Source organism: Ciconia boyciana, chromosome 2, assembly GCF_034638445.1.
Source record: "Ciconia boyciana chromosome 2, ASM3463844v1, whole genome shotgun sequence".
Taxonomy (NCBI): Eukaryota; Metazoa; Chordata; class Aves; order Ciconiiformes; family Ciconiidae; genus Ciconia; species Ciconia boyciana.
In genome coordinates this window covers 119222166-119249568 of record NC_132935.1, presented here as the reverse complement: position 1 = coordinate 119249568, position 27403 = coordinate 119222166, and the positions used below count along the sequence as shown (strand labels likewise).

At 37.8% G+C, this 27403-nt stretch overlaps 1 protein-coding gene across 7 annotated transcripts in view; it reads right to left on the bottom strand.

Moving 5' to 3' along the window:
* The window catches only part of ULK4 (unc-51 like kinase 4), a 256096-nt gene that overhangs the window by 25144 nt on the left and 203549 nt on the right, over positions 1 to 27403 (bottom strand). The window lies entirely within an intron of this gene.

The window sequence follows — 27403 nt, the reverse complement described above, 5'->3', positions numbered from 1 at the left end:
AACACTGGTGAATAACAGAATAACTAGAATTAATAACTAGAATAACATATTCTAGAATTAATATTCTAGAATAACTAGAATAACACTGGTGACAGATATTTAAATACGTTTGTTGCCACCACAGTTTCAATAGCGGTGCACAAAGGCTGTAATGACGACATCCTGCCTACTACCATTCAGATGACTCAGCTCCACTGAGCAGACCCAATGGGGGACACAGACAAATGTTCCCCTTTTGTTATCTCAGTTGAACAACGGTTCTCCTGGACTTCTAACTTTACCTCCCTTGTAGGAAATTCAGATAAATAAAAATCAACACAATGAGCAAGCTTGTGATGGGAATATTGCCCAGGTACTAAAGAATATTTCATATTCTCAAGCATTATCCAATTAGTTACGGAGTATTTGTAGTGATATAAACAGAACACAATACAAACACAGAATTTTTTTTTAAGTTGTCCCATAATAAATTACTAACTATGTGATCAAACATCTATAATGCAAAAATATTCTACAGATAAGGTTTCAAATCCACTTATACCTTCTCATTTCAACTGGCCTTGCCATGATGAGGCTATGCCTCATAAATGATGGAGGAACCAGACACCAATGCCCTACATATAATGCATGTGCCCTTTATGTGACATATGGTGAAGGTCAGTGGGGCTCCTGATAAACAGGGACTTTTTGGAGAGGGTATAAGGCCATGACCTATAAATATGGAAGAAGTGAAGCGTGTAATACTTCTCCTTTTTCATCAAGGATAGTCGTGGATCCAGACTCTTAGGGGCTCTGTGCACTGAGGCTAATCCCTGGCTATTAGAAGTACAACACTGGGGAAACCGATGTACATCAAATCAATCGCTCAGGTGAACACAAACTACATCCTTACCTTGTGCTCCCTCTAACAGAAGTCATGGCTGGGTTAAGTAGCACAGGGCAGGGGTAAAAATCTCCCCTTTGAAAGAGGTCAAGAGAGGTCCCTCTCCTGATGGAAAGCCAGAAGAAAGCCTGGTTGCCTCTAGCCTGAGCTACATCTGCACTCTCCCGCGAGGCTACTCCAAGAGCTTGAGTTCTGAAAGCATCATGGGGCACAATTTGCTGATACCGTGTTACTAAGAGTTAAGAGTTTTTCCCTTGTAGCTTCAGCTTAGCTGGGACTAAGTAGCAGAAGCGCCTGTTATTGATGCACGCCCTGAGCGGGTATCCCTCACCAATCTGTCCAAGCAAAACTCAGACGTATGAGGTTCAGTCTTCACAAGCCTTTCGAACAAAATTATTTTCCTTTTGGATCAAGTTACTCATGTATTTGGTAACAGTGGGTTTGTCGAAGTAATTTTAAACAAAAAATAGTTACTAGGGTTACTAGGATATTGGATAGGTTTTAAGGTCATAGAATAAGCTGGAATTAATACAGAAACTTTGTAACTTTTGCACAAGATTTACTTATTTTTAGAAATAATAAAATTAAATCCATAGGAATCTCATCAAGTCAATAGAAACTTTCTTTTCTTTGAAATCATATCCATTAGTACTACTATCACATATGGGAGAACTGAGTAAGTCAAGTAATAACTTTGGTCAAGGATTTACACCTATACTGGGCAGGAAAAATCTACCCATATCAGTGGCTTGTTCTATAGTATGTAAATTACCCTAACAATAGCAAGCAATTTTCTTTAGTCATTCATTTGTTCGTCTAAAGAACAACTTTCCAATTTATCAAGATAAATGAAGGAGCTGAACTACAATTCTTACAGGGAAAATTTAATAAACCCTTTTAGTAAATTTTGATTTTTGAGCCACAGTGCCATACAACACAGATACTGGCATTCTGTACCATGTCAAAACAAGTTCCAATTACCACCAGCTGTGATGTATTTTCTGATTCTAAAGCTGAGGACATAGATGCTAACTAATCTTCTTTTATAGCTGCTTACAATAATTTTACTGTGATGGAAGAAAAATAATTGAAATAACTTTCTACCTTCTGCCACTGGGACGCACAGTTTTTGTCACTTTGCCACAATGGGTTTTTCTAACACTACTGTCAAATTGCTTAGGGTAAATTCTTTATATATTCATTGGAAGTTCAGTTTTTATTTTTGCCCTGTCAAGGACTCTTAACTGAGGATGAAAGATCATAAAAGAGCACATTCTGAAAGGTATAAGTTTTTTTACCTGTGTTTTTCAGGAAGACTTCTAAGACACCAAAGCCCTGCACATATCAAAACCTTCTGGTATAACTAGTTAAGGTGGTAATTTCCAAAGCATCATATTCACAGTAAGAAACCAGTTTACCTATTCTCATACTTACAGCAACTGGGAAAGAAAAAAAAAAAAGTGTTTTATTATGCAACTGAAACACCTAAATACTGCATTGGAAAAAGCAGAAACTGGGCAGAAGCTCACATTCACAGATATAACAGCCACTAATATTATTTATTTGTACTGTTGCAGTGGTCAAAGGTCTGACTTGCAAGAACTGAGCCACAGCGTGCAAGGCGAGGTATAGATACAGAAAGTTTTTCAGTAGACCTTAGACTAGGCAGAAAGTATGGGGGAAAAAAAATCCCAAACAACACAAACTAACCAGTAATGGAGAGGAGAAGCAAAATGCTGGCTTAACTGTAACAAAACAACATTCGTAGTTAGGCTAAGAACATATTCAAATTGTAAATTCCACAGATAAACTAAGTCAGGGCAATTAAACGTTGTCCTTTGCACAGTGGTGCAACTTCTATTGTCTGTGTGCACGGGCATATCGCTACCACACAAGATACAATGATATGTAATTGCACCTTGGCACTTTTACTGGAAAGACTGTATTCCTGACTGTCCTTTACACCAGCTTTAACATCAGCAGAATGATTCTTAGTTTGCTCTAGTCAAAGGAGGGGCAAAGTCTATATAATACTATGCTCTGAAGTTCCTCATTTCATCAGTACCTTGTTTTAATAAATACGTGAATAGAGTGTTGGAGGATCTGATTACTTTGGGGGAATGGAAGGTTATACTGTAGGTTCTTTCATTTCTAGGACAATATCAATAGTGGAATGAATACGAACAGGCATCCGTGACCACATTGCTATCTGTTAGCCACCCCAGCCTTGATAATTTTAGCATCAAGTCAGAAGTGAACACCTAACAGATGTTCTCTGAGCCAAAGAAAGTTTCAGAGTTGAAGGAAAACAGGTGTTTGCATGACAAGATCGCCAACATTAGCTTTAAATATAAAAAGCCTTAAATGGCAAAAGGACTGAAAAACCATTAAAGAGTGTATTTTTTAAAATACACAATGATGGGTTCCTTCTCTGAGCAAGAATGAAGTGTTATAGAGCTGGAAATCGGATGCTAGGTATAGACATACTACAAAATACAGAGCAGAAATATCTGAGATAGAAGTGCAGACTCCCAACAAGCAAAGAGCACTAAAACCAGCAGCATCATGTCACTCTCTTGTGCAGCTGTAACTCTCACAGCTTACACATCTCCATCAATGAACTGAAAATGACTCATCAGTAAGACCTGACCTAACTCCTAGCAAAATCACCTGCCCATAAATGAGATTAAAGTAACTACTAATTTAATTTAAAAATTAACTGTTCATTCTGAAATTCCAAGGGTCCAAATATGAAGGTAAAAATATTTCTGTCCTAAGATACATGAAAAAACTCAAACAATGGATTTCAGATAAAGATATACAGAAAATGAGGCATTCGCATTAACATTTTTCCCATATATATGAGGAGTCATTTTAGAGTTGGGACTCAGACCACCACAATTTCACCATTTGTAGACAGAGCAGGCTGGTGAGCCATTAAGGAAAGTTTTTTCAAATAACTTCCAGCTGTACTCAATGACATAAAGATGAACTTCATGATACAATCTCATCTTTGCAGTGAACAGAAGAAGATGGAGAAAAGCTCCATCACAATAAGAAGTCTGATGCTTCTTTCTTCTGTGTTTTTAAGGCAGTGGCAGACATTTGGTTGGGAAGATATCTATTCTGGGAAGTTGCACTACACTGTGGAAAGCATGCTGCTTCCAAGCAGAGAGGAGGAAAGTGCAGATGCAGTACTGAAGTCATCAGGTTGTTCCCTCTTCCATGAGCAAACACACAAGATGAGGAAAAGGATCAGGGAAACCAGACTCTGCACAGAAGGCAGAAGCGATTTGGAACAAGTAGGGGTTTTTTCTGTTGCTGACATGCCATCCCTACCAATTGCCAAGCAAAAGGAGAGGGTCCAATTTAAGCATATTTGTGACAGAACTTGCCCCTGACTTCCAATAGCTATAGCTGTGCTTTACAGCGTTGAACAGTGACCCAAGGCAATGTGAGAGGGACTAATGGCTCAGCAAACGTGGACCGGCTGTTTCCACAGCCAAATAACCACAACCCCTGGCTGCTAGCTGCGATGAAGATGCACAAAAGGGGGAGTTTCAAAGGCAGGAGTAGTTCTGCAGTTTTGGTTACTTCTCTGAGATGTGTTTGCTCACTTCCAGTTATGCAGTGGGTTGATTCTTTGTAATTTAGATTTTAATTTACTTTAAAACTTCTTCCTTCAATATATTTAATGAGCGCAATAACACTACAAAATGTGTATTAGTCAGCTAATACACCCACGCCCTGGGTGTGTTATAGCCCTCAGCAACACTGCTGCCCCAGTACATCCAAGATGTATGCATACTAGCTGACAGAAACACACCTTGTTGTGTGTTATTGCTTACATAAGACAGGACTTAGCATATGTAACTGTATATTAATGACACGCCTTGATACATTGTTAAACTGGAAACTATGGTTGTACTCCATCAGAGGGTTAGGTGTGTGCTGTATTACACAGAGCAGAATTAATTAAGAAATCCTGCGTTCTTGCTGGCAGTAGCCATAGCGATATGCTGGGAATAAGAGACCGCACTCCTCACTGACCTACATGGAGCAAGACCCGGGCCAACCTCCTGAAGTGCCGAATGCCTCTCGGACAGAATCTCTATCCTGAAATGCGCTATGATGATACGATTCATTTAGCCCGAATGAACAAAATCCCCATTCCCCCCGCCCCAGGCTGCGGGTTCTCCACCACTGTAAAACAGCCTGAGTCAGCGCTGCTGCCGAAGGGGCCTTTCCCTTCCACCCCCCTCATCTCCCCAGCCCTCCTCCGCGCCAGCGCTGGCATTTGTGCAATCAGATGGTGAGAAATCAGGGATGCGATCTGGCCAACCCCTCCCATGCTTTTTTCCCTAGGTTAGTTTTACAGTTTACCACTCACCCTCATACTGGCACCAGAGAGGCGGCAGAAACACATGGCTGGGACCTCCCTTTTTGACGCCAGCCCACACACAGGCTGGCTTAAAGCAATCGCGAAACCATACCATTAACAATGTTGGCAAAAACCTTCCCACAGACACAGTTATCCCGACAAAAAGTTGCCTTGCCCCAGTGACTTTTTTCATTTGAATATCGAGTTAAGGTGGCTCTTTGCTGTGGAGCTGAGGGGGAGGTTTCCCCAAATAGCTCTGCTGGCAAACCTCCTTCAAGTCTGCAGTGCAGCAGTACTGACTTCAACAGAGCAATGCCAAGTGATACCAGCAGTGATCCAGCCACTAGTGTTTTGATACTGATTTTTATTCATTGTCCTATTTTCACTATCTTATACTTTTTCCTCCAAGGACGTTAACCAAGCTCTCCCTTTCTTTATGATTTTTACCCTTTAATGTTTCAAGCTTACTCAACAGGAAAGTTTTACCTCCAGCTGCCACAGCTCCATCAGCTCCCCTACCAGGCCCATTTGAAAGAAGAGGTAAGGTGTTAATTAGGGTGTTAATGGCTACAGAAACACCTTTTTTTTTTTTTTTTTTCATTTCAAGGAAGAAGCTGCTGGAAACTCAGCATTCCTTGCAGAAGTGTTAGACTGCATAAAAAATTTAACAAACAAAAATGCCTTTATTCGGCACACAGTGTAGATAGTCTTTGGCTCCCAACAGCTCTAACACACAATTCTGTTTATTCTCTTTCACCTTTCATTTGGAACCATTTTATTGTGGAAAAAAAGGTATATCTTCTCCTGGTGTCTTTGAGTGCCAGAATACATTTTTTTTAATCTTTAAAATGAATTCCATACCAGCGTGCATTTTCACAACAAGAAAATGGTTGTGCTACTGTTTGAAGAAATGTGCAGTTTCACAAGCCAGCTGAGCCAGCCTCACATCCCTCTGCTGCCAAAAGAGGCTGCCCCCCTCTCTTCTTCCCTGCTGACTCTTCCCAGTGCCAGTCCACAGTTGCGCTGGCTCGGGCACTCGTCTGATACCTCTGTGAGTTCAGTTAACTTGCTAAACTGACATAAAGCTCTTCACTTTTTATCTGGGTTCATTTTCTGCCAGTTGAGTGAGCTGAACCAGCTGAAAGAGGGGGCAGCGCTAAGGGTAGGGAAAGCAGTGGGAAAGGTACCTGGGGGATTCTTCCTTTTGACAGCAGCAAGCTGCTAAAATGGCTCAGGCATCTTGTGAAACCTCACCCTAAGGGCACGGCTTTACTAAATCACCTGATACACAAATTAAGAGTTTGCTATTACAGAAAGAGACAGGTCCTAGTAGTCATCTATCTCACATTAAACTAATTCAGCTTGCTAAAGTGGCAGAAAACTACCTGGGGTGGCAGTTGCTCTTTGCCAGGTCAGCAAGTGGAACTGGCACATCTTCTGGTCAGATGAGCGTGGAAACTGACGGGAGGCACAGGCAGAACTGGGTGGTAAGGGTGGGAAGGAGGAGAGGAGCCAGGGAGAGGAGTGAGCCCACTCCCTTTCAGCTGTGGTGAGAGCTGAAACTTTGTGAAATCACACCCCATTTTACGAAAACTCCTAGCAGAAAACCTTGTTTCTCCACTCCTCTTAACAGATAACTGTGAAGCTACTGTTCCCCCGAAGTCTTTATATAAACTTGTTGACTTGTGGGGAAGCTAAAAACTGTGATTCTTTTTTATCAAAATTTTAATTTCATGTAATATCCCAGTCTAACAGTCACTGCAAAAATAGATACAGTGATTTCAGATACTGCTGTACACCAGACTGTGTGTTACCGTTCTCCCAGCTTGATGACTTAATCATGACTGTTCTTCACTCACGGCAGTGCAAAATCAGCACGGCTAGTTCAATTTATGCTCAGCAGCAATTTATATTAAGCAAAGGAGGAAGTTTTGGTTGCAATCTGAAAAGAATTTTTGGAGATGTCAGATGGATAAGAAACCTTGCCTCCAACATTGCAGTTGGAACTGGGTGGATAGGCCCCTTCAAAGGCTTGGCACCACACCAACACTCTTACAGGTATACAACACAGTTTGTCTTTTTAAACCAGCATCTTTCTAAATGCTGGTTGTTTTCAACTTTCACTAGCTGCTGTTTTTTAAAGCACTTGTCTCTCTTGGGTGGGATTTTGGGGGTTTATTTGTTTGCTTGTTTTTCAATGGAGCAGGTTATTTGGATCCGTATGCTTTATGTTACAGCTAGACTGAGATGAGAGTGAATTTGTCAGGTGGGCTTATGTCACTGAGAGATTTGAGGCAGCTGGTACCTTTGCCAACAAAAAAGCTTCTTCTCACAGCATATGCTACATCAGTACTAGGGAAGTTTGCACCACAACTGTGCCAACCCAGTTACTGTGGCACATTTGTAAGTGTGGCATGACAAGACCTCGGAATAGTGATCTTTATGCCCTGCTCTGACATGAATTTTGCTCGTGGGGCAGAGGGATATCTTTCCCTTACTTCTATTCAAACATACTCATATCTTTGGCTTTTGGTTACTCATATCTATTTTCTGATCTGTCCTGACAAAAGCCTATTAGAAAAGATATTATACAGAAACTTCAGATCCAATTTGCAGAAATATCTGAAGTCATAAATAAACAATGGAGTTCATGAAATCCGATCCATTAAAAATACAATCTTGTGACCTGTTTCTGGCTCTGGCAGATGACCTCCTAAGAAAAGCTGTTGAAATTCTGAACATTCACATCTGAACTCCACTCCAAACTTAATTTAAACTTCAGTTTAATAAATCTGGATCATTACCTCATCCTTACTTTTAACTACTAATAGCAAGTAGTATGGATTGCTACACCTGACAAATTATTACATATTTCGGCTGTTTTCTAAGTGAAATGAAATCTACATGCGTTTCTTTAGTCCCCATCTCCTTTCAGAGCAATGAACATATCTCCCTGTACTGGTCTTACTTTATTTAAATAACCTGATAACTCACCCTTTCTCATCTTCTCAGGATTCAAAATAAATCAGTACAGTCTCTTAGTCTACACTTTCCTAAGGAATACAGTCCTCGCAGATCTAATCTTTTTGAGTAACTAAAATCCTCAAGTCTTTGAATCATTCTGGTTTTGTAATATTTTTCTGTAATAAGAAAACCAGGATGCAGGCACTACCTCCCCTAATTCACATTCTGACGTCTGTATTGGCGCAGGAAAGCCTGCAGTATCGTATTCGGACTAGATTGTTCACAGACATGCAAGTATTTCACTTCTGAAGTTACAGAATTGTTGATCTTTTTAAAGAAATTATTGTTCATTGAAACACTAAGTTAAGAAAAAATACTGAAGGAAAAGGAATGAAAATAAATTATTTCTCCAAAGAAGGTAATTACATAGCTAAATATTATCTGTGGAGAGAAAGAAAATCTTAAGAATCAATGGGGCTTGTCAGAGTTACTTTAACATGCCTGATTTTTTACAAACACTAACCTACAATTTCCTGACATCTTAAATTATATGTTTCTGAGAAGAGTACAGTTTGGCTACAGTGTGTCATACATACAAAGTCCTTGCTGACTGAACAGAAGGACATTTTTGATGCTATTATGACAGGCTGGAAAAATTCTTACAAAATATGTCCTCTAAAAAAATAAATCCCAAAGTTAACTTGCTGGTCTAAAGACAGTATTCAGTGCAATCTCTGCTGAGATTCAGACTTAGTTCCCAGCACCCGTTATTAACTCTACCAGAAGGGCCTGAATAATCGGTAAAGCAAAGCAAGAACAGGGGAAAATCTTCTGGATCCCAGAGACCAGCAAGAGATCCAACTGCAATCCAAGAGGATGGAAAATAACCAACCCAAATATTTTGACCAGAATTAAGTACTAATGTTTCAGTGGCTTCCAGAAAGAAATATGATTAAATGGAGTTTAAAACCAAATATTAGAGCAGGAAAATAGATTTCAAGTTATTATGCAAACCAGGCATTTTCTATCCAAATTCAGGCACTGAACTTCTATAATCTAAATTTTAAAACATAAGCTGATGTCTTGATTGTAAATGGTGTTTTTTTTCTTTCTGAATGTCATGCTAAATTACTGTGTGCGTACGCAGGGTGCGTGGGTGGAAAGGATTGGCACAAGGAGGAATTCATTCTTGTAAAAAAAAAAAAGGTTTTTCTAAGGGCATGGTTAAGAATAATAATATAGCAATTCCAATAAAAATGGAACTAACCACTGTTTGTAAACACATCAATGTGCAAATGAAGAAGCATTACTTGTTAAGTACTGACAATATTTGATTCAGCCCATGCATATACCATTAAGCTGGTCTCGCTGGCCTCAGTCTCGTCCTTCTCATCTCTCTAAGTGGTTATATTCTTTCCATGGGAAACCAGGGTGCCTCACAAGTCAATACGGACAATCTTCAGATTGGTCTTCTGAACACATCTCCGCTATTAATTCCTACATGTATTCCATTATTAAAATGCAACTTAGACATACTGATTGAAATGCTTGGCTTCTGTAATTCCCATTTTGCTTCATCAACCAGAGTAGTACAACAGCTGGTAAAAGCCTTTTATATTTAAAACACTATTCTAGACCTGCTGTATATTTTCAGTTTACACATCTGCGATACAGAATAATGAGAGGTAGATGGAAGTCACAATGCACTTCTAAATATAGCAAGCTCTACTGGAACCAGTCTTAATATATGCAGCCATAGCTTTCTCTCATTATTATGAAGTAGCAGTTTGTCTGTACATCTGAAAATTAGGAATGCTGAGCTTGTGGGCCTAATCAGGCAAGGCAGTGAGTAAGCCCAAAGTCTACTAACTTCAATAGGATGTAGAAGGTCCCCACTCCTGGCCTTTTTGCACTAGTACAGCAGACTTTTTTGGCTTCCACAAACCGGTGCAGCTCTGCTGTGTCACTGACACTTTGCTACTTTACATGAGTTGAGCCTTTCTTAGTCTAGTGAATGTGGGGAGTGCTTAAATAAATAAAAAAGCCTATTTCATGCTGCATCTGTATCTTGGAAGATTGTTATGTGGTTAATTGTACAAAAGAACAACAGAGCTGTGCAACCAAAAAACCTGATAAAAAAATTTCTCATAATATTTATGCAACAACATCTCAAAATACAAATTAATCTCTAGTTTGCATTTCAATTGTCAGACTATGATGAAGCTATCTCAGCATGAAATCTATTTGTAAGAGATAACAATATTATTGTTCTGTAGTGCATATAATTCGATGAAGGCCTTTTCTGGAATAGTTTTTAACCCTTCATCCCATCAGAATATGTACTAAAACCTGTCCCCTGTAACAGTCATATACCATTCCGCAGAAAGATGCCAATATGGTATAATCATAAGAGAGTATGGAGGACAGTGTTAACATTTGCTGACCTTTTCAGGTTTATTGAAACCACGTTATTTCTGTTTCCTTGAGATAATGGTACTTTGGATCAACCTGTGTGTTTGATCTCAATGGTTATTTATAATTTCCTATTGAAAGTACACAAAAATTTAGTGCTGCTAAGTTTCATCTCCTTGCATGCCAATCATTCCAATAATTGAATTGAGAACACTTGCTGTCCAACAGCATCTATAGAGAACAGTAGTCTATATACACTCATTTAACACCTTCTTGTATGCCTTCTCCCTCCGCCCCCTTTAATCTAAATTGCTCTAAATTTCTTTTTAATATAGCATTATTTTCTGTAGTCACATTATAGGATTTGGAATAGGGAATTTTATTTCCAATTCTATCACTAGCCATCCTGGCTAAAACAACCAAAAATGACAGAGTCAAATATTCTGACATTATCAGAACAATTGACAGAAGCCTCAGTATGTAATATTAGTTTAAAATTATTTTGTTGCTTCAAATTGGCAGTGTCTTTTGAAAAACACAAGGCTCTAAAGGTAAGAATAAAGTAAAAAATGCTTGGAAGTGAGAGTAACAAAAACCAAATCTGTTTCACTTTTCTGAGCAGAAAATGGAGCAGGTTGAAGTTATCAAGGCCAAAAATAACCTATCAGATTAGCATGCTTTCAATAGACAAGACTGGCTGCTTCTAACAAAGAAGGATAAAACTTGGATGGGTCAGAAGCCAACAATGGTTTGGGACTTACCAATTTGAAGTCTTACAAGTAAAAATCTGAAATCTTGAATTAGACTCTATTTGTCACCCAAAGCAATACAGAGTGAATCAGCAGGCAGTCATCGTTTTCTGTCTGCTCCACACACTAATCAAGCTGCCTCACTCTGCTGTAGTGACAGCCTATCATTAAGGCATTAGAAACCTAAGCATCTGAATTGAGTCTTTTCTAAGGACTGTGGTCAGATTTGGAACTATACTAGTCTGTCTCTATCAAAAATAGGAAGCCTAAGGAAAGGCTGCACAACTGAAAGCATGCTTTCTCGTGTGTACATGGTGAACAAGCAACAGGATGCTGATACACACAATTCAATCCCGCTATTCCCAAGGATATGCTGTTTTCACAGTTTTCTGTGTCTGCAGGCAGAGACTAAAACCGGCTCACGTATTCCCATAATAGTTGTCTTGACCAAGTCTAGAAAAGATCCTTTGCTACTTCTTTCCTCAAAGCTGAGACAATATAATATTTTGCTATAAAGTGCTGTTTCTGCTTAGACTGCAAAGCAGTAGTACTTCAGAGAATTCTACCAGAATTTAATTTTAGAAATACCCAAGCTGCAGCAGTCTGAAAAAAGCTCTGCAGCAACAACAGGCCAGCTGTGACCCACAGAGAGCTCTAACACATCACCACCCCAAGAAATACGTGCAAGTCGGTGGTCCTAGAGGAGTGCTGAGAGTCCTTCCTTGCATACTGAACCATGGATCGGCATCTATTGTTAGGATTAGTCAGCACTTGTGTAGGAGTTGGAAGAGGTTTAAGGCTATGATAAATACTTTGATATTTTATGTTTAAAGGCAAGAAGAAACCATCTCTACTGATTTACAAAAGGGTGAAATAGCTGAATGAACAAGTCTGCTTACTACCTTGAATGGGGCAGACAGGTGGTTTCAAATTATTACCTCAATTAAATACAGACATTTTACAGACATTTCTCTGATAACCGGATAAATGATAACATGGGGAAATTTCATCCTCCCAGAAACTCAATGACCTCTCCAGTTTCTACTTGCAGTAATATCAGCACATACATAATAATACATTTTGCTTAGAATCTGCTAGTTAAAGCCCAAAGAAGTTCATATAGAAACATGTGGCCTTTTTTAGACTAACGATAGAAAATAGGGGAAGGGACTTGAAAGTTATTGAAGGTCCACCTAATTATTAACATAGATTAATTGGTGAAGTGTGTTCTCCTTGTTTTAAGAACTGCAATAACACCAATGGAACAAAACCAGCCAAGAACTGAGCTTTGAAATTCTCCAACAGTCTTTTGCACCTTAACCTTTTGTACAAGGCATCTTAGCATGTAATTTTTAAACAACATTTTTGTTTAAAATTTGACTGAATTTCGTAAAGGACAAATGTTTAAAATAGTAAAAAATGAAATAAAAGATTTAATTTAGGATTAAAACTTTCTTTTTTATGCTAAAACTCTTTCCCTACAATTATATTTCATTTGGCCTGATCCTTTTCCCTCCCTAGTCTTTTTCTTTGATCAATAAACCAATGCTAGTTGAACATAAATAAAAATCAAGGTCATTAAGTTAGGAAGTCAGACTCACCAAATTCAAATGTATACACTGAAGATTTTCTTTCCATAAAGTTTTGTTCAGCTTTACAGCTAAATCAAGGCTGAAAGCTTCAGCAGTAAGGTATCTACATTAGGTAGATTAAAGGGAACATTTTTTTTAACCTTAAATATTTTAAAAGTATGGATTACAACACTACAACTACTATTCTGCCATTCAAATTTAAAAAGGAAGTGAACTGATAAAAATATAAGCTGCCTCAAAACCATACATTTCCTTTCTTGAAACTTTTCATACTTGCATGAAAACAGTTTACCTAACAGCCATCAGCTTCAGTAAGAAGAAATATTATTTGTTTTATAAATGGCCACGGCAAAAAATTTATTTGACTCACATCACATTCTATCAATATTCTTTGTTGTTTCCCCAAGAGCTGTAAGAAAATAAACATTGGCTTTGAGTTTCATTACCAGTTCCCAAGTTTGAACCAAAGTCTACTTACCTGCATCTTCAATAAGCCTAAAAATTTTAGGATAGTATCTGACTTTTGCTTTGATATGATGGTTCATCCAAACCAAACAGTAAGAAATTGAGTGGATTAAAACTATGATGAACCAGAATAAACACGCATACAAAACCTATTTGCATAGACTCCCCTCTTCAGTGACACTGCAAACACACACATAACTGAAGGCTGAGTTTCTTGGGAGATATGCATGAAACTTTTCATAACACGGTATCATTTTGCTCTCTCACCTGTCTTTCTAGTACACTTGAGTGCAAGCACACCAATCAACATCAGCTACATTTGAGAACAGGGGTACATTTTGAAGAGTTAAAAATAAATCACTGTAATAAAATAAAAATATAAAGTACATGAATTCAACTGAGAAGTCAAAGATAGTAGATCACATTTTAATTAATACTCTTTAAAATTCAAGCTTTCAAGAACTATGTCTAATTCTCTCTGGGTTTCAATGACACTATCTAGTTGTTTTCTTCTTTTGAAAATTGCAGGGTGCAACTGCACTTTTTGATTATCATACTTGTCTCACTTCCATATGCTGAAGGGATAGCAAAAATCCCTCCCAAGTAATTCTGCTATCCAAGGTTAAGCTCAGATGCTCTCGTATAGTGATATTTCTATCCGTTCTTTTCTTGCCTCTCCTCTTCCTCCCTTCTTTGCTTTAGATCACAGTCAGTTTTAACCCTATGATTAAACTGTCATTAGTGAGCAATTTCTACAATGTTAAAACTAAGGGTTTTTTTAAAACCTCAGTTTTCAAATGTGAGAACATCAAAACATTTGTGACTTTTTTTCCTGTGTGACTTCACAGGAGAGTATAATAATCACTATGAGCTGTTCCACATTTTAAAATTAATAACCAGATTTGAGCAAAAGCTGTAAAGGTAAAAATGCCATCAGAGGGCAAATCACTAACACTGTCACTCAGAAGTTTCTGCCCATATATTCAGCCCAGGTTTGGAGACTAAAGATACATTAGGAAAGTACTATAAGGAGATGATTATGTATTATGTGGTATAATTCTAGAAAATTATTGACACCTGTAATTACTTAACTAGAAACAACGTAATTTTAGCATTAGAATATCAATATATTCTTACATAAATTATTTTACGCAATGGAATAATAATTTATGGGAACATAACCCATTTAAATCAATGTCAATGATATCACATTTATATTAAAAGAAATAGCAGAAATGTGTCATTAAAATCAGAAGTGATGAATCTAGATCACAGTTGTAAGTGCCGCTTGGCATTTAAACTGAATGTTCATACAGGGCAGCGAGACTTTATGGTGCATTAGAAACTCATAGCAGAAGTAACAAAAAGCAGAGAGACACCCTTTCATCATCAACTCCCAAACAAAAAATTATGAATAATTTGGACAGTGTGTACTGAAGGTAGCAGCAAGCATTCAATTGCTGTACACGCCAGACTGACTACTGTCATAGCTCCAGTAGTATCTGAACACCTCCCAAACAAGTAACAGTTTGCTGCTTTTCTATCTGTAGCAAAAGTAAAAAATGTGGTGGGGTGGTGGGGATGTAAAGGACCTTTTTACAGACATTAGCAAGCTGAAGAAAGGAAATTTTGCTTCCTGTCGGGACAGTCACAAGAAATCACTTAAGCACAATTCTTTCTGTTCACATTAATGAACCTGAAACATACGCTTAAGGTCTTAATTTTGATAGTGACCCAAGTCCCTGTTCATTCATTCATCCTGCTTCTGCTCCAGAAAACCAAACTAAGATTCTGTTCAAAGTCATGGGCTACGACTCTATGTCTATGCACAGTGCTGAATATGAGAAATAAAACCCTCTAGACAGAAATACAACGACAGCTACAAGAGACATGCAGCCAGCAAGAAAGCTGTTCAAGTTGATACCTATCTCTCAGAAAGTTCACTTGATAGCTAGACTTGCACATAGTGACTGCAAAAAATATATGAAATTAATAGGACCAGTATTTTCTCTGACTGTTTTTGAGAACAATGTGAACCATCTTAACAGAAGTTAATAGTGCTGGTATGCCCCCTAGGCACACTGAAGACATGATGGCCCTATATTACTCCTGAAAGCACAAAACCTTTCAGTTTAGAAAGCTCCTGGAAGGTTCCCAGAAATTCCTTTTACATCTTCTTATTGGGACTTGCTGATGGCTTCTCTATGCTTGACCACATCCCTAGGCCAGACAGAAATAAGGGCCCTGGATCTTGCCTGGTTTTCCTTCAGAATGTTGTGTGTCAGCAGGGCACTAATGACAGATGAAACTTTTGCTCTCCTCTTTGTAGGCTCTGAAACACTACCCATCCAGTTACAGGAGCCAGAAAAGGGTGTGGGTATTTCACTGTGACCTCCCCCCATGGTGCATCTACACCAAGGAACATAAAGAAGCTGACCCTCTTAACAATAGGACTATGAGTCCCAAAGGTCCTTAAATGCATAAACTAAGACCAACTATCATACCGCAGAAATCACTTTGTATAATGACAGAATTAGGAATAAAAATGCACATGCTTTTTTTCTGACAGGTCTCAAGTTGTTTATTTGTAGATGCACTGAAGTTATCCAAATAAAACGGCAAAATGATCTACATAAATCACCTTAGGTGCTATGCATAAACAACACTTACTGCAAGGAATAAAAAAAAAAAACCAACAAAAAACCCCCCAAAACCAATAAAGAGATGAGACAGGAAGGTCTTTTTTTTTTTTTGGTATATAATCTTACTTCCAGATCTAGTTCTTTAACAAAGATTATATCAGATATATTTTTTTGCTTTGTACGTTGTGTAATCAAACTGGGTTAGACATCTCCAATAATGAAGACATTGCTACTATTATTACAAAGTCATATAAAAGTAGGTGAGCAGCTGTAGCCTAATAAACACACAGCTGAACAAAGGAAACTGCTGACAAGCTGCAATCTTGTTTTAATGTAAATTCTCATGTGTTCACATCATATTTTAATTGTACACAACAATAAATAAGCTTCTGTCACTAGCAGTTTCTCATAAATGGGCTAATGCTAATTATCTCTCTATTTTCAACCACATGGTTTTAGTGAAAAGATTAATGTCAGGAAAATAACACAAAAATAATGAGCATTGCAAGCCATTTGAGTGGCAGAAAATATTAGTTTTCTTTATTTGATTTTCTAGTTTTATATGAAAGCTCTGATGACTCTCTCATAAGACATCTCAATATTTCAAGCATTAGATCTAGCAATATATTAATTACTTAAGAAATATATAACCTGTTTCCCTAAATTTTTCATCAGGATTGTTGTACTGGTGAACTGAAAACCAAAATGCGCAACTCCAGCGCCATCACTGAATTTAAGGGCTGGTCTTTCCTACATCTAGAAATATGTAATTAAATATGGGCTACAGGTTTCCCTTCTATTCTGTCCTTTGTTCTACAGCTGGCATTAGGAAACATTTGTTTGGTCTGAAATCACTTGTACGAGTCTGACAGAGTTATTTTAACTCTGACTAGTGATAAGATACAGCATCTAAAAGAATGATTGTCCAGGGAATGATTAAGAAGAAAGGGCCCTTTGAGCCACTCAAGTGCTACAAACTTGCTTCTTTTCATTTTCACTCTTTTTGTCTGATTAATCCTTCTAGTTACACATCTTGAGCTTCCAGTGAAAATCAAGACTGTACTGAGTACCATATAAACATGCAGCTTGAGACACAAAGGTGATGCTTGCATTATGTGATGGCCCTTAGACCAGACATACACACTTTCTATAGTGCAAGCATGGCATCAGGTCCGGCTGGAGCACAGCCCCTACTGCATGGAGGAAGCCGCATGCTTAAGCACACAGTGTGGATTAGCGTGTTTGCACCAGCTGCCTTGCAGAGCAACAGGGTTGATGGAAGACTGGGGGGGTGCAGAGACTACTGCACCTATAGCTGCGTTATTAGTGTGATACCAACTGTTGTCCAGCTGTTTCACGTACCTTGGTTGATTTGCTGTTTAAAACATAACCACTCTTTGCTTTCTTTTAAACAAGTTGATGGGTAATAGCATTTGCATCATGCACATGATGTTAGCATGATACTGCTAAATATGATATTATTGCATCTTTTGGATGAGGGTTCAAGTAAGGTTGCCAGAACTTCTCTATTCTCACTAGTAACATGATTGTGGCTAGAAAACGTCTCTAGAAGACCTCATCCAATGATGACACTACAATACATGGTGGCTTTGGTGCCCCTTCTCTCTCCCTGCAGACTTCCTGAATGCACACAATTTCACTGGAGCACATTCCCCGCTATGGACATTGTAACACATAAGTCCAGCTCTGATCCAGCTTCTTTGCAGAGGAGTGGGAGATTCATCCCTGTCCATCAGAGGGGAGAGGAACAGAAAGGTACATGAGGAGTGCAACCACCTCCAATCTCTTCCCTTCCTCTCCGCTGGAACAGAGAGGCTGCAAGCTGAACCCCTGTAAGTTGGGTGGGGAGATGGATCAAAACAGCACAGAGGGGACAGGCTGTACAGAGTGGGACACAGGATTCATATCACACTAATCAGTATGTTCAGTAGTCCCAAAATCTAATGTGTTTCATATTGTTTGGGAATTACACAGATTCAGAACCACAGTGCTACCATGGTATCAAGACAGTGTTCATCACTGCTTTATATTTCTCACGTCTAATCATTTCCAGACATCGTTATTTCTCTTTCTCACATACACGTATTCAGCAGTAGTCAATGCTGCTCCTTTCATATTCCAATCCACATCCTACCACTGTCCTCTGCATCTTGCCTTACTCCCAGATGTCCCGGAGTCATTAAATCACTGTCAGAGTGATTACATTTGCATTCTACTTTCTCATCCAAGTTCAACTAAAAGTATCATCATTTTTTAAGTTCTTGAAGTATTCTACAAGGTATTAGTCAAGAGTTGTATAAAACAATCTTGGCAGATTGATGTTTGGCTGATATTATTTTCTAGTAGAGATGGAAAAATTCCGTTTGCCTCGTTTCAAAGCCATTTGAACTTGTGGGTCAAAAGCTTGATTACATCATTACTAGGTTCATCTCCCATTTAAAACAGTTTGTTAAAAGGGGAGTGAGGAAAAAGACACAGATATAAGCTTTAAAAACCAAAACCCCACTGGTGCTAGCTTTGCTTTTAGGAAGACTATTAGACTTCCCACATAGTTTAATCTCATATCACAGCATCCTATTTCACTACATTTTGTTTTCTTGAAATGTACAACTGAAAGAACTTAAACTGAAACGGAATTTAAATTGTTAAACCAAAATACTTAGTATCCTATAGAATTTCTGCTCCCCAGTCAATTCTTTGGTCTCTTCTTTCAATCCTTTTGCAAGAGAAATATTTTTTTTAAAGTACCTAATTATTTGGGATGCTAAACCAGAGAAACTTTTTGTAGGCCTGATATTCAGGAGTAAGTAATTAGTACTTTCAGGAAATCAGATATCCTTTGGAATCTCTGCAAATAAATTTGGAAAATTAAGGTATTTCAAACCCTAGTCATTTTAGAAACTTTTAGCCATTATGTAGATGGAAATACTAAAAAATAAAATAAGTTATAATTTAATAAGAAAATTTTAAAGGATTACAGAACAGTATATAAGCCTAATAGGTGTATACACACAAGCACATAGGGTTTGCTAATGTAATTATGTACTCTTGAGATCTTAAATAGTTATGCAAAGTTAAAGTATGAAGCTGCAAGAAGGGGAAGAGAATCTTGTTGAAACCTGCAGTGGTCAAAATGTAAGATGAGAGTAGGCATTTTAACATTCTTGCTCCTCCAGATTTCAACATCAATTCCCACAAAGCTTTCAGCTTCATTTAAAAGAAAAAAAAAGTAAGTTTCAAGAAAAATTGGGAGCATCTGGTTCAGGAGAGAGAATCAAAAACATGTAAGTAGAGGTGGAAATGTAGAATAAAAAAGACATGTTGAGAAAAGGATCCTAACAAATATAATGGTGAAGGTGATACAGAGACTAGAAGAGTCTATAAAATCATTCATTATTAAATAACATCACCTTCAAAATGTAATATATATTCCATCTTGGAGCTACAATTGCATGAATAAATTGCATGAGCATCTCTCTGATGTCATCAGAGCTCCTCAGTGGAGCAACAGTCCACTCGAGCAATCCTGAGGGCATATTATTTAAATCTTTCAATGACAGCTGTAATCTGCTTTTCAGCAATAAGAACTTTCCTCACCAAGCTAAAAGAAATATTGCTATATTAGCAAAGTCAGGGCCACACATATCTGACTGATATATGGTGCAAAAATTACTCTTACCCATCTTATAGTTATGGACTTTGAAAATAAATACTGTGTGCCATTACGTGAATATACCCCCATTTATATTGCAAATACATAAACTGTACTAATGGTTTAAAATGACAAAAGAGGGCCCTGATCTTTATAAACAACAATTCCTTTTATGCTTTATGTAAACCTGTTATTTTATCAAGTATGCTAAAAATTACCTTTTATAGTATTTAAATACTGGTAGTACTTTGAAGAAAAGTAGCAGTATGAGGATGTGTTAATATACTCATTTCCACAGGAATTATTTGATTGTAAAAGATTAACTTGTTTTTGCTTTTTAACTCTAATCTGCTTTGTCTAGACTTTTGCTCTAATAAGAATAAGCAACACACAGCTACTCACTGAGGGGTCTTAGTTCAAATTTTAGGGCTGACTAAATGCTGCTTTACCAGTAAGCTCTGCAGAGCTTTTCTGCTCCGGCACTCAGGGCCAGCAGCACTGGGCCCAGGTTCCCTGGGAAATCCTGCCTTTATACCCCAAGCCCACCTCAGGGAAAACCTCTGCCTGGGGGACAGGTAGAGAGTCCTGAGCTGGCACTTCCCTGGAAACAATGGCGTCTTGCATGAAAAGCCACAAAGGAAGCATTCAGTTAGAATGAGCACAAGGTATTCTGCCTTGATTATGTCTTCTTTTTTTCAGTGATGAAATGGGACAATGGTAGATTGCAGTTACAAATATTGTAATTTGTTTAGATTATTAGTGTCGTGGACCCCACTGTTTAGTATACATACCTCACATCACATGTATATACCTCACATCATGTATTCGTGGCAGATTTTTATACACACATTTTATTTAGCACATGTAGGGGCAGGTTTTGATATCAACTATCTTCTTCTGATGCAATTCTAACATGCAATAAGTCTATTAATTACAGTTACCAAGGATTTACAGCATAAAGATCAGATTTTCATCCACAAAGTACAGTATTATGCACTATGGAACATACCATTTTGACTGTTCAATGTATACTGGGGTTATTCTCTACAACAGTTCTCTCGCAATTAAGTACACCAGTATATTTCCTTAAAAATGAATTTTAAATCATTGGAGCTATTTGATACTATAAAATTACATGCATCTGTTGACTCATTTCTAAAGGAACACTACATTTCACTGGAAGAAGTACTCTTCTATTGATATTAAAGGATTTAGGTAATCATCTGCTCTTGACAAGACTGAAGACTGTGTGTCAACTTCATTGCTCCTAAAGTGCCCCCTGAAAGGTCTAAAAAAGCAAGCTGTATAAGCAGAGTAGAGCTGGTATGCAAATTATAAGATATTCTTATGCTGCATCATATGAACTCATCAACCAGGCATTGCATTCCAGAGAAAGCATCTGCTGTATGAAATTTAGGACAGTAATTCACAGCCCATAGAACACTGCATCACCACAAATTAAATTTGTTATAAATTTATAATGATGTTTGGATAAAAACATTACATATTAATAGTTTGAAGAAGTGACAGCACTGGGCACTTTATAAATGTTTAACTAGTAGAGTACTCATAATTTAAAAAGCGGAGGTTTCATCACGGAAGACGCTGGATTGAATCACTGTTTGAATTTGGGAGGGGGGGTCAGTTATTGCAGAATCTACTGAAAGTCTAACCTCAATGCACACAAATGCTATTTTTAAACATAACCTTGTTTCAGAACACTTACATGAATCATGGACTCATCTGAAATAGTGCAGCACCATGTTCATAATACCCAGATACGGTTATCATTGCCAGGGAATAGTATGTAAGCATGGGCCCTCTGTTGGGGAACTTTAAAAGTATGCACATATTGTTTACGAATACATCAACCAACCATTAGATGCATGAGATATCCAGGGAAAAAGCTTGAGGGTGCTTTGTTTTCCTTCATTGCATGCATGTTTTGACTGATGCTTCTAAAATAATTTTCATCTTTGATCTTTCCAACAATCTCTAACTCCTTAAACACTGCCTTCCTTTTGCTTTATATGGTCATATTGCTTGGTCTCATCATCATGACCAGCATACTTTTGTTGTTATCTATGTCATATTTTTACTCACAATTTCCATCTGACAGACAACCTGTATCTGAAATGCCCTATCAGTCTATTTGTCTCCTTTGCCTAATTCATGTGCCTCAGAGTCCCACATCCTCACAGCTTGATGGCCAAGGACTGTCTTCCTCTACAATATATCCCTTTAATCACTCCAACTATATTCCCTGTTTATCTGCATCCACACACTGGCTATTAAATCAAACTCTATGTAACCTGCAGATTTGCTCATGGCAAGATTTTTGAAAACACCAGCTTCTCAGCAGTGCTTCAGCCTTATAAGACGAAGAGGGTAAGGATCTAGACAAAGTGAAACACTGATAATGTTTGTCAGATGCCATATTAAAGTGCAGAACTTGAAATATATTTTAAAAATCAATAGACAGAAACATTGGCAAGGAAAATAAGGGAGCACTAAGCATTAACGAAGAGCATATGTCAAGACCTTTCACTCTGACTGTCCAGTGCTAGGTGATTTAGAAGGCAAAGGAAGGACCACTCCTTCCCAGTAGGGAATCTAATTCCTACATTAGATTTCCTCCTGGTACATGGTAGTTAAAACTTTACTTACATGCTGAAATGTAATGGACTATTTCACCCTCTGTAAACTTGTCAGCAAGGAGACTGAGTTTAAGAGAATAGATGTAATAAAAACGGGAGGTTTTTTGAAGGGTTTGCAACATGAGTTTGAAAAAGTCACAGTAAACCTGGTTTCTATGCGTACCTGTATCTCATCTTCAACATGGGCAACCAAAATGTTTCAAAGCTCTCTTAGTTTCTGGTAATGGACTCACATGAAGATTAGAGGAAGGCTAAGTATTTTTAAATACTCCTGTGACCATAAGAATTTAAATTTGGAATAAAATGAAGCTACTTTTGTATTAATAATCAGGAGCAACTAGTTAAATTCCCATTCCTGCTTGCACAGAACTGAACACTGCCCAAGGATCTGTTTTATCCAGGACGGTCATCTTGGTGTCAAATTATTTCCTATTTGGGAGAGTCACTTTCAGGCAATTCCTTGAGCTTATTTTGAATACAGGAAATGAGCTGGATTGTTCTCTGGAGCACGAAATGACTTTTTACTGAGCTTGCATTGGGCTTACCACAATAAGGTCCTGATCTACAGGCACTAATGCAATTCAGTTATAATACTAATGAAAGCAGCAACTACTGCTCATACACTCCTATTAATGCTACAGACCCCAGACATATGTGCAATCTGATATTAACATTCAAGCTGAGAAAATATTTTTAATAATTTAATCCTATTCGATTGGTGTTGGTAGATTCTCTTAGAAAAATGTTGTTGATATTTACTACTCTTTATCTGAGGACCATGAAATATCTTGCAAAGATTAAACATCATAGTAGCTTATGAGGGTAGGTGAATAATATTAAACATAAAGCTGCTAGGACTAAGCAGAAAGCAGCAAAAGGAGGAGCCATCCAGCTGTATATTAGAAAGTTGTCAGCATCAAACAAACACTAAAGAAAAATGAAGGAAAGCCATTAAAATAGCCCTCTGTTTGAAATTCTGGTTTGGGAGCGGGAGAACTCAATATATGATTTGCTAGCAAAGCAGGTGTTTGTCTATGTGGTGGAAATACCAGACAAAGGATAGTGAACTCTCTTCAGTATGCAGAAAACACTTCACAGTTACAGTAAAAACACTGACAGCAAATTAGTCATTGCAGAGGTGTAAATGTATAAAAGAAAACAGCACCTCTAGATTAAGATAACCATGGATATTCCAGACATATCACCAGCTGCAAGAAGGTGGGACCTAAATAACATCAAAAGTTAGAAGTCCCAGTAAATATTTCCTTAACAAAAGCTTCCAAGCTATACAAACTCCTATATAACACCCAAGATGGTAAGTTAATTGCATAAAAAATTCCTCACCATCTGACTTTATGTATCACTACTTAATATTTTGATTTTACCACAGGTTATATGAAGCCTAATATTTTTAATAGAATAGGCTCATGGAGTCCAGTGATCAGCTGAAAAAAAAAAAAAATCTCAGCTTAGTTCCCATTAAAATAAAATTTTAATTCTCACAGTTGTTAGGAATATCTTGATGCTTTGAGTTAAGAATACCCCAAGTCACACAAAAAGAAAATATACTGTGTTTATGGTTATACATACACAGGGTTACAAACTATACCATGTAAAGTGAATTAGAGCAAGTGTAGTCAGAGAAGTATAAAATTCACACAGCAGAAGAGGATTCTGATGCAGCCAGAAATAAGTGATCCTATAAGCCTGACAATCTTATCAAGATTTAAATATTTGCCTTTTCTATGAGAAGAAATAAGCAGAGCATTCCTGTACCATTTAGTGCTTTGGGTCAAAAAATAGCAAAGTTTCCTGCAATCTGGCTCAAGCCACAGAACTTCTGGACAGGATCAAAAGTGACAAGATAGGGGAAGATAAGAATTCCAGGGAGTGCATCGGTGACTGAGACTTACCCATGGATACTTGTTCTGTTTAATTTCATAAGACAGAAGGAAAAGTACTGGAAAAAAAGCCATCAGTATATAACTTCAGAATGCTGCACTTAAAAATTTTGGCCAACTGAAAGAAGGATATTCTAAAATTCAAAGAGGTAAATGAAAAGGAAGGCCAATCAGAAACAGAAAAGGCTTATTAAAATTCTTTCAGTGCTCTAACCAAGTGTGTAAATCTAAATACCAAAATATTCTTCCCTCTCCTCCAGCAGAAACCATAGGATGCAAATGTCAAAAAAAGAGAAAGTCAAGGACAGTGCTAACATATTGTACTACTTCTCAGCATCCTGAATACACTCCATGAGTTACACAAAGTATAAATGAGCCTGAATTTAGCCCTTCACAAGCTATATAAGCCAGGCACACAGGTCATAAATATGCACATGCCTCTAAGGTGAAACAGTATCTAACTATTTCAGATGAAAAATGAAAATTCTTATCAGACTTATACAGCAAAAATTTGTGTCCTGGATTTCAAAACACAGAATGTAATTAGTCAAGTTAAAATTAGCCATGTATACTACTATAAAGAATGCCACGAGATCTTGAATGATAATCAACTACTGTATCCCTCTCACATCTGGATATCCTAAGTATTACTAGACATACAAATAACATTTTCAAACAGTACTTTTAAAAAGTGCTTTTTGAAAAGCTATGTTATTCTTAATATCAGGTAAATAATTATAAACTAACTAATCCATATTTTAGGACTTGGTATTGCTTGAAGAATGTCTGAGAACAAATTGGGATACTATTAGTTTTGACTATTCAAAAATCACACTTTCATTGACTAAATGTTTTCCTTCTTAGTGCTACTGAAAATGCTTTACTAAGCTTAAAAAAAAAGTCTTTCATCAGGGTTTAATGATGAAAGTACAATATTTCATTTACATGAGAATTTGGTAGAGCCCATAGGACGTTACAAACTGAACACATAGTTCAAAATACAGCTTAAGTGAGATTTAAAAAAAAAGAAATCCAAATTACTCATATAAATTAATCAATATTGGCTCAATTCTCTGTTCAGTAAACCACAGTGTAAAGCAAAGGGGCTGTGCCGCAAGAGAACTATGCCTGCTAAATGCTGAATTTCTTTAAATTACGCTATACTAGGTCTATTTAAATCATTCTTTAATTGTTGTTTAAATTGTATTAGAGTAGTTGTGATTAGGTGCATTCACCTTCCGAGTAATTTAAACCAGTTTTTCTTAACTCTTTGCTGTAAACTCAATATATTGCTTTTTGACCAGAGGGAAGGGCCTGGCCCAGCAATTCCGACACACAAATATCCCTACCGACTGCTAATATTCATCAGGGACATTGTAACTTTTTTTTTTTTTTTAAAGGAGTGTCATTAGATTGTATTTCAGTCAAAGCACATGCAAATTCAAACAGCTATACTTAAAAGCTTACTTTGCGACTAGATTAAAACCCAGAAGCGGAGGAGGAGGAGAGACATCTCCCTGGGCGCAGCCCTGGGGACAGGGCGATTCCCCCACATGGTATGGCAGAGCCTGGAGGTGCCATGGCAGAAGGTTGCCAACCAACAGCCGGTGCTGGAGGCCTCCCCTTCTCTCATCTCTGGGGACTCTCTCCAATTTCATTAAAACCCTAAAACAAAGGCCTGTCCGAGTGTGCAAACAGAGGGAGCTTCCCTGCACAGCAGGAAGGGTGGAGAGGTATGATCCTTCCCATGTATTTGCTACAAAGCATTTTGAGAAACCTGTCCTATTTATGATCTGCATAATGTATCTTAATGCTGATTAGCTTTTTCTTCTTGGGGGGATCTTAAGTTGTTTGTGTCTAATGAATGCCCCCTCCTACCCAGGGACGTTATTCTGTTAGACTGAAGCCAACAAAAGGTGGTCTATAAAGAAGGGATGCAAGCTTGGTAACAACTTGAAAATAAGAGACTAATACTAATGAAGAATATAAATTGTTCATATAAGTCATCAGGATTTTAAAAAGATATGTACTTTAAGGAAAATATATATAACAACACTTGCATTTATAGTGAGTCTACCTATACATGCCAGCAACCCAGAAGTGAGTATTGTATTCACAGTCTAACAAGTATCTCTGTTATACACTTATTCCTTAGAGCAATGGAATATTATGGGTTACCCTAGTAATTAATGAAATGAATTAAAAGCACGCTTAAAAGATTCAGGTTAGGAGAAAGACACATAAGAAGTTTTTCTCCAGCTAACTGAGGCTATTTGAGAGAGCTGTGTTCTCTCTGCAGGAGATATGCCAACAGGTTTCCGCAGCTTTGCAAGACTCTGGGAAAGCAGGCTCCGCTGGGAATTGCCGCACAGGCACCTCTTTGTGGCGCTGAATCCTCGGAGCCGAAGCTATGAAAGGGATGCTATGGGAAAATCTCTTGGGATTTTGCTTCATCTTCTTTGAGGCAAGCTCCCTGCAGATGTACTTGCAGGAGTCCACTGAGGAGCAAATCTCCAGCAAGACGTTCGACTTAGAGAAGGATTGCAGAATTGCTACCCTAAATCAAACATTTGTGCTGCCCAGACCGTATATCTCTTCAAGCTCTGAATGTCCTTCCCCATAATGCATGATCAGTGGCTAATATAAAGAGGACCTAATCTGGGAACTATCACAGCAAAAATATATGCATATATTTTAATATACAAACACACAGGTGCCAATTCAAAAGATGTGAACTCAGCACATCTCTGTATAAAACTCAGGATGATATAGTTACTAATCTACATGACAGAAATACTTAGGGACACATGACTTGAATGATATTTTAGACATAGTGACCAGTGGTTCCCCAGGCTTTGGTTCATTGGAAACAGGACAGTAAATCTGCCTGCAGGCACACAGCGATGTGGCCCAAACTGGCAGGGAGAGCAGATTAGTGTTCAACAGTCCTACAATGAAATTAATGAAAGTTATGGACCTTTGCCACAGCTCAAGTATTCTCATTCTAACGTTAACATCTTTACTACACAGACTAATACAATTTGAAAAATCCTTATATGTATCCCACAGGGTATCTGACATGCA